Genomic DNA, 13,385 nt, shown 5'->3' on the forward strand with positions numbered 1-13,385 from the left:
TGCTGAGGGGAGCAGCGGGCGGGTCAGGAGAGGTCTGCCACGCCATGTGGTCACCTCCGGGGCAGGCGGCAGTCGAACTCCTGCTGAAGCGGCTTTAGATTCTCAGTGCAGTGCTTTAACCCGCTGCGCCACCAGGGAGGGCCCTGATGGAGATAAATTTAAATCCCCACCTTTGGCTCGGATTGCCTGAGGAAATCAGTCTACAGACACAAATGCACAACCCATGCACACAGAAAACCAAATAGCTTCTCATAGCACCCACAAAAATTTCTTGGATTTGGGTCAGTCTTTATATATCAGTCTGAGGAATTTTTCATTATAGCACTTCAGCCCCCTTTAAGAGAAGGTGTATCTAATGAAAAGTGTAGCAGCTCAGTGGAGTAAAATCTACTATTAAATCAATGTACACCCTGTTGGTTTGTCTATATGGACTTTTTTAGTTAGACAATTTTTTAGAATATCAGTTATTACAATTTAGAGACTACTGTCCTAACTTACGGTCTGTTTAGCCTAACAATCCATTTTTGCTAGTGAATAAATGTGATGGCCACAGCCTTCCAAAGGATCTTTGCTGCAGCTGAGGGTGTTCTTGCTATCAGTATGGACAGGGGTGAACTTTCCTCACTTTTCCCAGGGAGCCTTCCTGAGCTCTGGCCTCAGGGTCCTCTCCTACTCCAAGGCAAGAGTACCCCATCTACTGGTAAGAACTGTCACAGACAAGTAAATTCTGAGTCCCAAAGCAATCCCATTTTTTCCTGGTAAGTAAAGACAGCACATCAAAGTTCATTTTATTGATGAAGAGCATGTTATTATATATTATACATCTGAAGAGGTGCGAACCCATTAACTCCCAAATCACATACAATATTGTAAACCGCTGTTACCTCAATAAAAACAATATGATTAATTTTTTAAATCTACATTAGGTCCTGCTGAACTTGTCAAGCGAAGATCAAGTGTGGCAAAAGTTTACAGCCACCTCAGTCAAACCAGGGGGTTTCTGTTAGAAAGAGCACATCAGCATTGCTACATTAGATATCTAGCCTGCTGTGGGGGAAGAAATGCTGGTTACCAGAAATTCTGGTTCTCCTATATTCTAAGAGCAGCATTACCTCAGACAATTCACTGAATTTGCTCTGGTCTCAGTTACCTCATCACTAGAATGAGGATAATCACCTCTACTTTCTAGAGCTGAAATAATTACATAAGAATAATGTATGCAGATAATTATTTCTCTGTCACAAAGAAAATTCTTGGGCTCTGAACTTATTGACAGGATAAGCCCTGTGCTTTAAGTATGGGAAAAGGGGCTTCCTTTCTTCATGGCAATATTTTCATTGATTTTTTTCCCTATTAGCAGTCTATACTTTTTAACCCATGATGATCATTGGGCAGTGTTTTCTGTTTCCTCCTGGAATTCGCTGTAGCCTGCAAATCTATATTTGATGGCAAAGATGGCATCCTCTCCCTTGAAGAGAAAGATAAACCACCAGAAAGCAGGTAGCTTATGGCATGGGAGGAAGTCCAAATTGACCTCATTTGTCTTACTCTCACACATGTTTGTGACCCTCTTAGTTGCTTCATCAGAGGTCAAACAACAGATCATCCTTTGACACAAGCTATGCAACTATCTAGTCTGACAGATTCTGGGTAGATCGGGAAAAGCTCTGAAAAATCTGACTTTCCACTGCTAACTTATGTTATGACCTCCCTTTTTTGTATAATCATAATATCAAAATATTCTGAGCAACCTTCAGCTTACAATTGGATTTCCTCAGCCTCAGAAGGCGCTACCTGGCCCTGACAAGCAAGTACTGCACCAGGGTGAGAAATTCCTCTTGAAGTCAAAAGTCATTAAACAACTGGCTGATTAATAAAAACAAATGGCTGTCCCTGCAAAGTCTCTCTCACTGCCAGACTGAGAAAAACCCAAATCTTACCACTATCTCACATAGCCTAATCAGTTTCTAAATAACCACTCAAGCTTTCTATTATCTAGTCTTTAGATATGGAAATTCACCCAAGTCGCCTATGCAGAGCTAATCAGGTTTTAGGGACTTTATTTTGGTTCATCTTCACTGTGGTAAATATAGTAATATTAGTCTTAAACTTTGTGAATCTATGTACTTGTTTAAACCTTGATTGATTTTAAAAATGTTATAATCTCAACTAAAGGTCAAAAGGACCCCAGACTATTCTTAGCAAAAAGGTGATTGTGATCTCAGCCCATTTCATATGCTAATGTCATCCCCCTGCCTGCTTGAAGTGTATAAAATAAACCTCTGCTAAAGGCAGAGCAGGAAGACTTGCACCCAACTCCCATTCCCGTGTCTTCCTTGCGCCCGTTCCCCTTTTTTCCCTTTTTCCCCTTTTTCTAGGAATCTCCGCTCACCAACGCCATTCCCACCTTGAGATCATGCCTGTTCTGCCCCCCAATAATCCGTGATCAGGGACAAAGACTCTGACAACCCTTAAAAGTGAAGCGGGGTGGGCCCTCCCTGGTGGTGCAGCAGGTTAAAGCACAGCACTGAGAAGCTAAAGCCATTTCCTCATGAGTTCAATCCCACCTGCCCCGGAGGTGACCACATGGCGCAGCAGACCTCTCCTGACCCGCCCGCTGCTCCCCTCAGCAGTGTACTTGTCAATCTGCCTGTTCTGCTCCCCACTCTGGTGAAGCCTCTCTCCGCCCCCTGAGCCTCTGGCCTGTACCCCAGTTCTGTATGCACAAATAAATAAATCTTAAAAAAAAAAAAAAGTGAAGCAGGGTGACCCACTCATAATGGCCTGATATGACCTGATATGAATCTGGTGACTTTACTAAAACCCCACCAGCTTCACTGGACTGCAGGTGGAGCCCAGCACTGACATGTGGATGAAAGTGTTTCTCCTGGAGGCCCTTACATTTTGTGAGTTAAGTGGGCCTTATAGCTGCTGCTGGATGCCCTCCACCCTGACTTCAGAAGTCACTCCTCACTGGAGACCCCACCAGGGTCACCTGAACGCTAGGGCCTCCGGGGGCCTGGTAAATAACAGTCCAGCTCTAGGGAACTGGCCTTCTCAGAGTGCCCTTTCCCCATGGCAGGCAATTAGACATGAGCCGTACTAATTACCCACCCCAATTTTCTCCTTGCTTTCCCAGGTTGGCCCCAATATTGCTGTGAGGAGAGGGAGGCCACAGGACACTGAACTACAGTCTCATCTCCCTTGCTGGTTACTAATGAAAGTCTCTGTGGGCTGAGGCCTACGGTTGTTACTGTGTTGACTCTTTTGCAAGTTATTTATCCTTTGGTAATGTATATCCTTGTATCCAACATCAAATAATTACTCAACACCTACTGGTGCCATGGGGCACATTCTGCTGCCCGCAGGGATTTTGCTGTCGTTGTTTCTGTGTCCTCTTCAGGATTCTGCCCTCACCCTCCTGGAGACTGTTTCCCATATTCTTGTTCCAGGTGTCTTCTCTTCTAGATGATCATGCTTCTACTAGCAATGGTTCTTCACATTTGAAGGGGCCCTTCTCAAATCTACCTATAACTATACACTGTACAAGTCCTTACACATGTAATTATTAAGTTCTCACAGGAAACCTGTTAGGTGACAATATTATTGCCCTGATTGAACACATGAGGAAAGTTTACAGAGATTTCATACACACCTCATCCCCTTGGATGGGTCTGTTTTACAAGTTACACTTACTGGCCCTAAGGTAGATTTTGAATTCACAAAAAGCAGGACGGTACTTAGTCTTCTAAAAGCATCTGCTGTTTTGGCCCATTGAGCTCCCCTTCTCATGATGACTACACTGTGGAATCACCCCAGTCTTTCCATGTTGTTTGACTAATGAGAGCACTTGTCTCTCTATCATAGTTACCCCAGAAGGGCATTTTCCAGTCAGGTCAGTGAGCCTCAATCCCAAGACCTCTGCTGAAACTAGGACTAGGTACCCTCTCCCCATTGGAATTTCTCAGCTGGGATGGCCCATTCAGTCAGGTTGGTTCCCATATGGGAAGAGTTTGCCAGGGAATAGGGTCGATCAAAGGAAAGAGGCAGCCTGGAGTGAACTTCGGCTCAGATGCATGAAACGGTGATTGTTCTTGATGTCACTGCTACACACTTATTTTCCCCTCTTCCATATAGTTTTTTTCTCTTTTTTTAAATCAACCAAGTGTAAGCTGATTTCCTGTGTTTTGAACCCAAAAAGGCATCACTAATACATTGGTTCCAGGATCGGTGTCCTTTCTCTTCTACTGAGTATCTCCTTCCAATGTGCTAATCATCAACCTCTTCTCTCCAGACAAGTTTCCCAGGCCAGTGCAATCTCCTTCACAATCAAGGCTTTTCTCCCTCTGCCAAATCTCCTCCATCTCAGCTTCTTTCACTTCTCTTCCCCTCTTCTCAGTTCTGACACAAGTTGACACCACACAATTTATAAAACAATGAATGTCAAGGCTCACTTGTTCTTCTGTCCACATGTTGATCTCACCAGTTCAACTAAACTTTAGGTCATTCAAGTTCAGGGATTGTGTCTGATACTTCCATAGATCCTGAGAAAGGTGATGGTGGTGGTGGTGGTGTGAGTGGGGGGTGTTTGTAATGACAAAATTTATGAACACATGTATGTTTCAGTCACAGTTGTAAGCCCTTTACATGTGCTGAATCACAGCAAACTTGCCGTTGCCCTTATTGTCCAGAGGACAAAAGCAGGATTCAGAAAGTTAAGAAGTTAAACTCCCAAGGTCATCTGCTAGGAGGTGGTAGAATTTGGGTTTTCTCCAGGCATTCAAGGCTTTGGAGCTCACAGACTTGAGCACTACCCCACACTGCCTCTCACTGAGCCCTTGATGAGAGCCCATTGCTGGCAGAGGAGGAGTTACACTTTTACCAAATCTAAAGCAGGTGTTGCAGCCTCAGAGAGATCATGGACTCCTCTGATCACCTAAGAGTTTTGTTTCCATCTAGAAAATGTACACAGACATACACACACCTGGCAGAAAGAAAGTTGTCCACCCTACATACAGATTCTGAAGCTTCGTGGATCTCTTGGCACACACTTCAGTCCTTTGTTATGGTTGATACTGGGAAATATGGAGAAGATGCTGCCTCCACTCTCCCAGAACTCAGTCAGACAGGAGTTTGTTCCCAGTACTTCCTGCCCTTTGAACCTGAAACATCCAGAGGTGCAGTGGGCTCCCATTATACCTGCCTTTGCAGGATGTCTCCCTTCTAAACAGCACTTTGACTTCCCTCAGGGAAACACTACACCCCCATTGCATGAAATAGTATCTGGACAGTCAACCAAGGCATTAAGGAGTGAAAGCATGACTCACACCAGCCAACGAGACTCTGTCAGAGACTCTGAGGGCTTCAAGGACAGTGTCAAACTTAACATAGAGAACCACTGCTTAAATGAGTTTGCGAAGAAAGAGTGTGTCATTCGGGTGTGATCAGTGAGTCACAGGTCCCAACATGCCTTGCCTCTCCCAAGGAGATGATGCTGTTTCCCCCCAGCAGAACCAAGGAGATTATACAAGGGATTGCTCACCTTGGATTCTGGGACGTGCACATGGGTCTCTTGACGAATGCCCTCTCCTCTCTTGCTTGTTTTCAAATAAACCCTTTTTGTTATTGAAAGAGCTGATTGCTTTTATGTGAGGTCAGCCAAGGAATGTGGTTGGAGGTGATTGGGACTTAGAGAGTATGTGAATGAGAGTTGCGTCTGCCTCTGTGCAGATCCCAGAGCTACCTTGCTCTCTTCTGTTCACAGGGAGCTTTTGCCTCACTTTTTCGTAAGTCTTTTCATAATTCTTCAGCTCTTCCCTCAGTTCCTTGAGTCAACCGAGGTGGTTTTAGAACATGCCAAGTGATTAGGCTGAACCTCTGACTGGGGTGGGCCTCAAGGGAGAATCTGAAATGAGGTTTGTAAGGTGAAAGGAAACAGTGGTTTTATAGCTCACATGTGTTGACATTTTTCTGCTTGCTCATCTTGTTAACAGCAGGCAGGTCTTGCCTCTATCTACCCTGCTTTCCCCAGGATAGTCCTTCATCTCCCTGGACTTCTGAGCCAGAAACATGTGTCCTCATTTCCATAGGACAGCCATGCCACCAAGGTTATAGGTACAGTTTACAGCCCATCCTGTGCACCCCCGCAGGGCCCATTTGCTCTTTTTGCCTGCATCTCCCCTTCCATCCCTCCTTCCCAACAGCCCACCCTGTGAACTGGAGACCTGCCGCAGACCTGAGGACAGCAGCCCTGCAAGACTGCTTAGCCAGCTCCCACAACTGCATATCAAATCCCTGTAATAAACCCCTCATGATTTTATTTCTCTCAGGGTCCTTCTCTGTTGACTTCTCATTGATACACCACCACAAATGCTCCTAATAGAGTCCTCCTTAGCACATGTTATCTTTAGTCTATTTTAATTGCCTGCAGCCAGAGAACCCCAAACCACACAGGTATGAAAATGTTGACAAATTGGAAAACACTAACATTCATCTTCCCGGTGAATGTTAGAAGATGAAGTGTTAGAAGATGAACTCTGGGGTGTGCCAATTCTGGGGTCTACAATTCTGAATTCTGCCAGGTAATACTGGCATGACTTTGGATAAAGTTGCTCTTTCTGGGCCTGCCACTCCCATTCTTAAAAGAAAAAAGAAAAGGAAGTTTGGACTAGGTATCCATGCATGCAGGAGAAAATTTCAAAGTATTGGTTGGGGCAAGAAATAAGTTCCCCTCTCTGGCCCATAGAAACCATTGAGGTATACAGCCTGGCCCTCTGGCGGCTCCCAAGTCCTCATGCACGAGGCTCTGCTCACTCCCACTCCTGCACTGTCATCCCTGAGCCCACCCGGTAGGTCTGCCTCACACACCAGCTGACAGGAAACTGGCAGACATACTTTATAGGGACAACATCGGGGCTGTGGTGAAGCCGCCACAGAGGTTGCGCCAACCAGGGTTCATTTTCCTTCTCCCTAATGTAAACTGGATATAATGATTCTGTGATAGTTGGACAGAGCCTATTAGATAATCATAGTGACGATTCAAACCTGGGAAGCAGTGCAACAGAATTTGCTCTGGGAGAACTGTTCCAATAACATAAGCTTGAATTTACTTGATATAAGTGGAAACGGTGGGTCACAGCCATTAAAAAATGTAATTATTTGGGCCCTCCCTGGTGGTGCAGTGGGTTAAAAGCACAGCATTAAGAAGCTAAAGCCACTTCAGCATGAGTTCGATCCCCGCCCAGGAGATAACCACATGGCACAGCAGACCTCTCCTGACCCACCCGCTGTTCCCCTCAGCAATGTACTTCCTCCATCTGCCAGTTCTACTCCCCAATCTGTCTCGGGTGAATCCTCTCATTGCCCCTGCACCTCCGGCCTGTACCCCAGTTCTGTATGCGTAAGTAAATAAATCTTTTTAAAAAATGTAATTATTCTTGATAAGACTTCTAGGGCTAAGCTGTTTGGACCTAAAGACTCTCAGATGCTCTCTATGGACAAGTAGAGATGAAAAAGCTGAGTTAAATCTTTACTTGGCACCCTGATCCTGCATGGGAGGTAAAGACAACGGCTCTACTCACTGGCCCCAGAGATTGTGTAACTGTTTCACAGATCTTCTGTTTATGTAGATTGTCTTACTCTCCTGCCTATCAGAGCAGGGACAGGATGTCTCCCAAGACACATTACAAGATGTTTACAGGACGCATCCGTCAGTGCTCCCAGGCTCTCTCATCAGGAGTCACCCACTGTGATAACACATTTCAATAGGATTTATATGCTTTTTAACTAAAAATATTTTATTTTATTGATACATACAAGAACTTGACTTTAGGCCAGAGGTACTGGGGATGAGAGGATTCACCAGAGACAGAGTAGGGAGAAGAATATGCAGAGCTATTGAAATCCACAGCTGAGGGGAGCAGCAGGCAAGAAATGAGAGGTCTGCTGCACCATGTGAGTCAGTTCTCTGGCTAGGGTAGAACTCATGCCACTGTGGCTGGTGACAGCTCAACAGCACTGAGATTTTAGCCCCTGAGCCACTAGGGAGACCCAGGATTTATATGCTTAAAGTTGTGAAACTGATGGAGAAAGACGGATATGTAGTCTCCCCCAGACATGAGAAATGAGGTTAAGAGTTCAGGTCGTGGGGTGGAGAGACCACGTTTCTCCTCTAAATCTCCTACTTAATCGCTGTGGGAGTCCTGACAAGTCTGTTCACTTCTTGAAACCTGCTCCTTGATTGCAAATGTCAACAAACACAGTAGTTACTTCACCATTCCACGATGAGGATTAAGGAACATAATGTTCCTTAACCTAAGAAACACCTTGTACAGGGCCTGGTGGTGTGAGTGCTCCAAATCAGCTGCTTTCCTTGTCAACATTACTGTCTTTATCAAGTTGCCCTGGCTGGCCAAGTCTCTTTGGAGACATGCTAATAGTTTTCCCTCTGGGTTTACTCTTCACTTCTTTTTCAGCTTCACCAAACTAAACAGTGAGAATAAAAATGAGGCTCTGATCTCTCCTAAACTCTTACTCCTAAACTCTACTGAGCAGAGGTGAGTCTCCTCAGCAAGGTCCAAGGTCCCTCAGCACTGAGTAGACTGTGGCCAGGGACATCCCTGCTGATACATCTGTATTGGTAGATGACTTGCCAGGAGGTCCCTGGAAAGGAACCACTTCCTCTGGCCCACAGTTCCTAAGGTTGGTTCAGTGGATGTGAGGGTTGGTCACACTCTCTAGGGGGAGAGAAGAAGAGGAGTCCCAAGGCAAAGGGGATTCCCGCAAGCACAGACTCTCTCTGAGTGTGAATGTTATCTCTCACCAGATAAGGGATGTGCTCAGCCCAGATCAAACACTTGTTTATTTTCAGGATGGTGAGAGCCAAGCTCTGCTTTCCTTGTTCCCTGGGAGTTTATTTGCTCACCCTTATCGCCTCTGAAGGTGGTGTTGTTTGTGCACCTGGTCTCAATTTCTGGCGAGGCAGACTGAGAGGTGCCCTGGCCTCTCCAGGGGCATGGAGCCATAGTAGGGTGGCCTCCTGGGAAGTGCAGGGAGGGAAGCCCAAGAGACTCAGCACCCGGTGAGTCTCCAAAGTCTCTTTCAGCACAGACATCCTGATTTGTTATGAGAGGCCCAGCTCCAGCATTCAAACATTCACGGGGATAAGAAGAAAAAGTTGAATACTTAAAATTGAGGAACAGGAAATGTGTCTCAGCCTCCTGTGTGAGGTTGAATCAAGCCTCTTGACCACACTGTATTTTGTGTTGTCTTTTCGAGCTGTGAGTTTCAGATGGAGGGTTCCAGCTCAGATTTGGTAGAAATGGCTGGTTAAAACAATGACTATGCACTCAAAGCCACAGCCAGGAATGTCAGGGAAATTCTAATTTTTGCAGGCACTTAAGTGATGGTATAAAGTAGTCTCTGCTTTGAGAAATACTTCATATTATAATCAGAACTTGCAGAAAAAATTGGTGGTTGGAGGTAGAGCCATATATAATTTACTTCACAAAAAAATTCCTCATATTAAAAAAAAAATCATGTTTCCCCTTAAAAATCAGCTAGCGGGGGCCCTCCCTGGTGGCGTACTGGGTTAAAGCACAGCACTGAGAATCTCAAGCCACTTCCGCATGAGTTCAATCCCCTCCTGCCCCGGAAGTGACCACATGGCGCGGCAGACCTTTCCTGACCGCCCGCTGCTCCCCTCAGCAGTGTACTTCGTCCATCTGCCTGTTCTGCTCCCCACTCAGTCTCTGGTGAATCCTCTCACCCTCCGCATCTCTGACCTGTACCCCAGTTCTGTATGAATAAATAAATAAATCTTTAAAAAGAAATCAACTTGCTTGGTGCACTGAAAATAAAGTTGAATCTTTGATAAAACTAAGTATACAATTTTAAAATTAATAAATCCGTAATGTGAAATAATCATAGCCATGTTATGCTGTGTTGTCACATGCAGTATTTATTTTCATAAACACACGTTTTAGGAGGAAATTTCTGTTTTTCTCAGTATCTAATTTGACTCGTGCTCTTACTGCCACCTGAAGATTTTTCTCCACTCAACTTTGAAAGACAATCCATTTTCTTCTGGGGTAGTCTGTAATACCCACAACCTCCCACAAGGGGGCAGCGCGCCATAGGGTCTTTGATTAGAACAAAGACGGGGATTCCTATCTCAGCCTTAAGAGTTCTCCTTCCCAGGGACAGATAATTCACAAAAAGTTGGTAAGGGACAGAGCAGACAGTACCTCAGGAAAGTTGAAAGCCCAAAATATTTGCCAGAAACCTTTTGGCTGTTCTGCAGCAAATGGATGAAATAATTTTGTTTGGACAATCTTAAACACTAACAGAAACAAATTATTATTCCTATAAAGATTTAATCACAGAAATCAACAACAAGTGATCTTTAGGGAGGTATCAATACACACGGAGCCATAAATATGTTTTCCCTTCAAATTTCTTTTGCAAGTGTATAGAAATGCATGAGCTGAAGTGCTCTGTTTAGCTTCTATTGCACGTGTCTTTGAAATGCCCTCTTGGAAAGAATGGAAAGTATGCTTAGGATTTGAAACATATTATAATTTAGTAAAAATAAATTTCCAAGAAAAAAAACTCAGAAAAATCAATGAATTTTTAGGAGGAATATTCATGTGGGTTTTTGTTGTTTTGTACTGGGCTGAGTGTTCAATGACTGTACATAAAGGGCAATGAAAATGAGTCAACAGGCCATGAAAACCAGGGGAGCTAGGTCTTACCTGATGGAGAAGACACAATTGCCAAAAGAGCACATTGAGTGCTGAGACCCAGAGCCTGCGCAAAGCAGCATAAATGGATCACTCTCTACTTCTCATTTCATGGGAGAATTTAGCCAGGGAGACTTTGTGCTTAGCTATTATCACACTATGACAGAATCCATTTGTCTCCCAATTACCCTGTTTCCTTTAGTACCAGAACAACTGGACATGAACTGAGTGTTTGCACAAAATACTGTCTACCTTTCTCAGTCTTACTATGTGTGTGGGCACATGATGGGCAAATAGGGTAAAAGCTGAAGTGGGTTCTTTAAACTGACATTTTTTTTTTTCTTAAATTTTCCGACTTGCTTGATGAGTGGAATGTGGATGCAATGGCTGGGGCTGGAGCAGCCACACTGGATGATGAGATGAAAGAAATATGATGAGAATGATGGAAAAACAAAGCTGAATGAGTCAGATTTCTCATTATTCTCGAGTTACCATAGTAGCCAGAATAAACTCAAGAGAAATAAGAACATTTTGAGGTTTTCAGTTACTAGGTTCAGCTATAGCTGAACCAGCTGAGATAGCTTAACAAGTTAGAGGTAAAGTAGACTTTTTTAAAAAATATCATTCATTTTGGGGCTCTTCCTGGTGCCGCAGCGGGTTAAAGCACTGCACTAAGAAGCTTAAGCTACTTCCGCATGAGTTCGATTCCCGCCTGCCCTGGAGGAGATCCACATGGCGCAGCAGACCTCTCCTGACCCGCCCGCTGCTCCCCTCAGCAGTGTACTTCGTCCATCTGCCTGTTCTGCTCCCCACTCTGTCCCTGGTGAATCCTCTCACCCTCCCCATCTCTGGCCTATACCCCAGTTCTGTATGAATAAATAAATCTTAAAAAAAATCATTCATTTTGTCATTACTTCATAATTTCTTATTTATTTTTCACATCATTCTTCATTTTGTGCATTTTTTTCTTCTCAGCTGTAATCCCCAGGGACTTCCCACCAACAATTCACCAGTGTGCCATCACTGTAGTCACCTGCACTCTTCCCTCCCTCCCTCTACATCTTCCCTCCACAGTTTTAATCCTATTATCTTCTCCACCCCCATAAAATATCTCTGGTTTATAGTCATTGTTTCTCATTTTTTCTTTATTTCAATTGCTTCCCCCCCACCCAGTCCCTTATGCTCCTGCTATGAGTGAAACCATCCAGTTTTTTTTTTTTCTTTCTTTCTGGCTTATTTCACTAAGCATGATCCCTTCCAGCTCTATCCATGTTGCTGCAAAAGGCATGTTTATCATTTGTCATTGCTGAGTAATATTCCATTATATATATATATATATGTACCACATCTTTCCAATCCAGTCATCTATTTTTGGGCATTTGGGGTGATTCCAAGTCTTCCCTATAAATAAGCATGGGGGTACAGGTGTCCTTTTGAGTCATTGTTTTTGTGTCCTTTGGGTAGATACCTAGGAGTGGGATTGCTAGGTCATATAGAAGCTCCATTTTTAGCAGTTTGAGAAAACTCCAAACAGCTTTCCATAATGGCTGGACCAGTTGCATTCCCATTGTTGGGGGAAATGATGTCCTGAACAAACTGTTTTATAGATACAGGTTTTGTGGACTCTACCCCTACTCCAGTCACTGACATTACAGCTCCCAGCAAAATCAAAGGGAGGTCTGCAAGGAAACAAGGGCAGAGCTAAGCAGCCATTGTGAGACTTTTGGGATCTATTTAGAGAAGCCATGTTGAGCTGGGCATGTTCTCTCTCCTTCTTGGTCTCGTGGCTGGTGGTTGGTTGCTGGGCTCTTGATCAGCTTTCAGTGTGCTACTGGGGTTCCAAGTCAGTGGAACTGGTAGGACACTTTAGTTAACATGTATCTCTCTCTTTCTCTGGGTTGTTCCTTTTCCTTCCCCTTTGTAAATAAACCCATTATTGACCTTCTTGCATGCATCTGCAGTACAATTGAATCTTAAGCATGCGGGTGAGGACCCACAGACAGGCAACCCAGTTCATGCTGGGTTGCCCTGTAAAACCACCAGTAGTGTAGTAAAGTTCGTCTCTCTCCACGTCCTCACCAACATTTGTTGTTGCTAGTTGTTTTAATGAGATGGTATCTCATTGTGGTTTAAATTTGCATTTCCCTTATTACAAGTGATATTGAACATTTTATCATATGCCTGTTGGCTGTCTGCATTTCCTCTTTGGAAGAGTCTCTTTAGCTCTTTTGCCCATTTTTAATGGGGTTGTTCATTTTATTTTTGTTAAGTTTAATCAGCTCTTTGTATATCTTTGTGACCGTCCTTTGTTATTAGTATTGTATGCAAAAATTTTCTCGAATCAGTGCGGTGTCTCTTTGTTTTGTGTAATGTCTCTTTTGCTGTACAGAAGCTCTTTAACTTGACGTTGTCCCATCTGTCTATCCTTCACTATCCTTGCTTTGGGTGATGTATCTTAAAAGATGTTAGTAAGGCATACATCATGTAGTGTTTCACTGACCTTTTCTTCTAGATATTTATGGTTTCAGGTGTTACATCTAGTTCTGTAATCCATTTTGAGTTGGATTTTGTGCATGGTGTGAGGTAGTAATCTAGCTTCATTTTTTTGTATATAGCAGCCCAGTTTTCCCAGCACCATTTGTTGAA

The sequence above is a fragment of the Condylura cristata genome, unplaced genomic scaffold (genome assembly GCF_000260355.1).
Source record: "Condylura cristata isolate star-nosed mole 26May11 unplaced genomic scaffold, ConCri1.0 scaffold00031, whole genome shotgun sequence".
NCBI classification, from domain to species: Eukaryota; Metazoa; Chordata; class Mammalia; order Eulipotyphla; family Talpidae; genus Condylura; species Condylura cristata.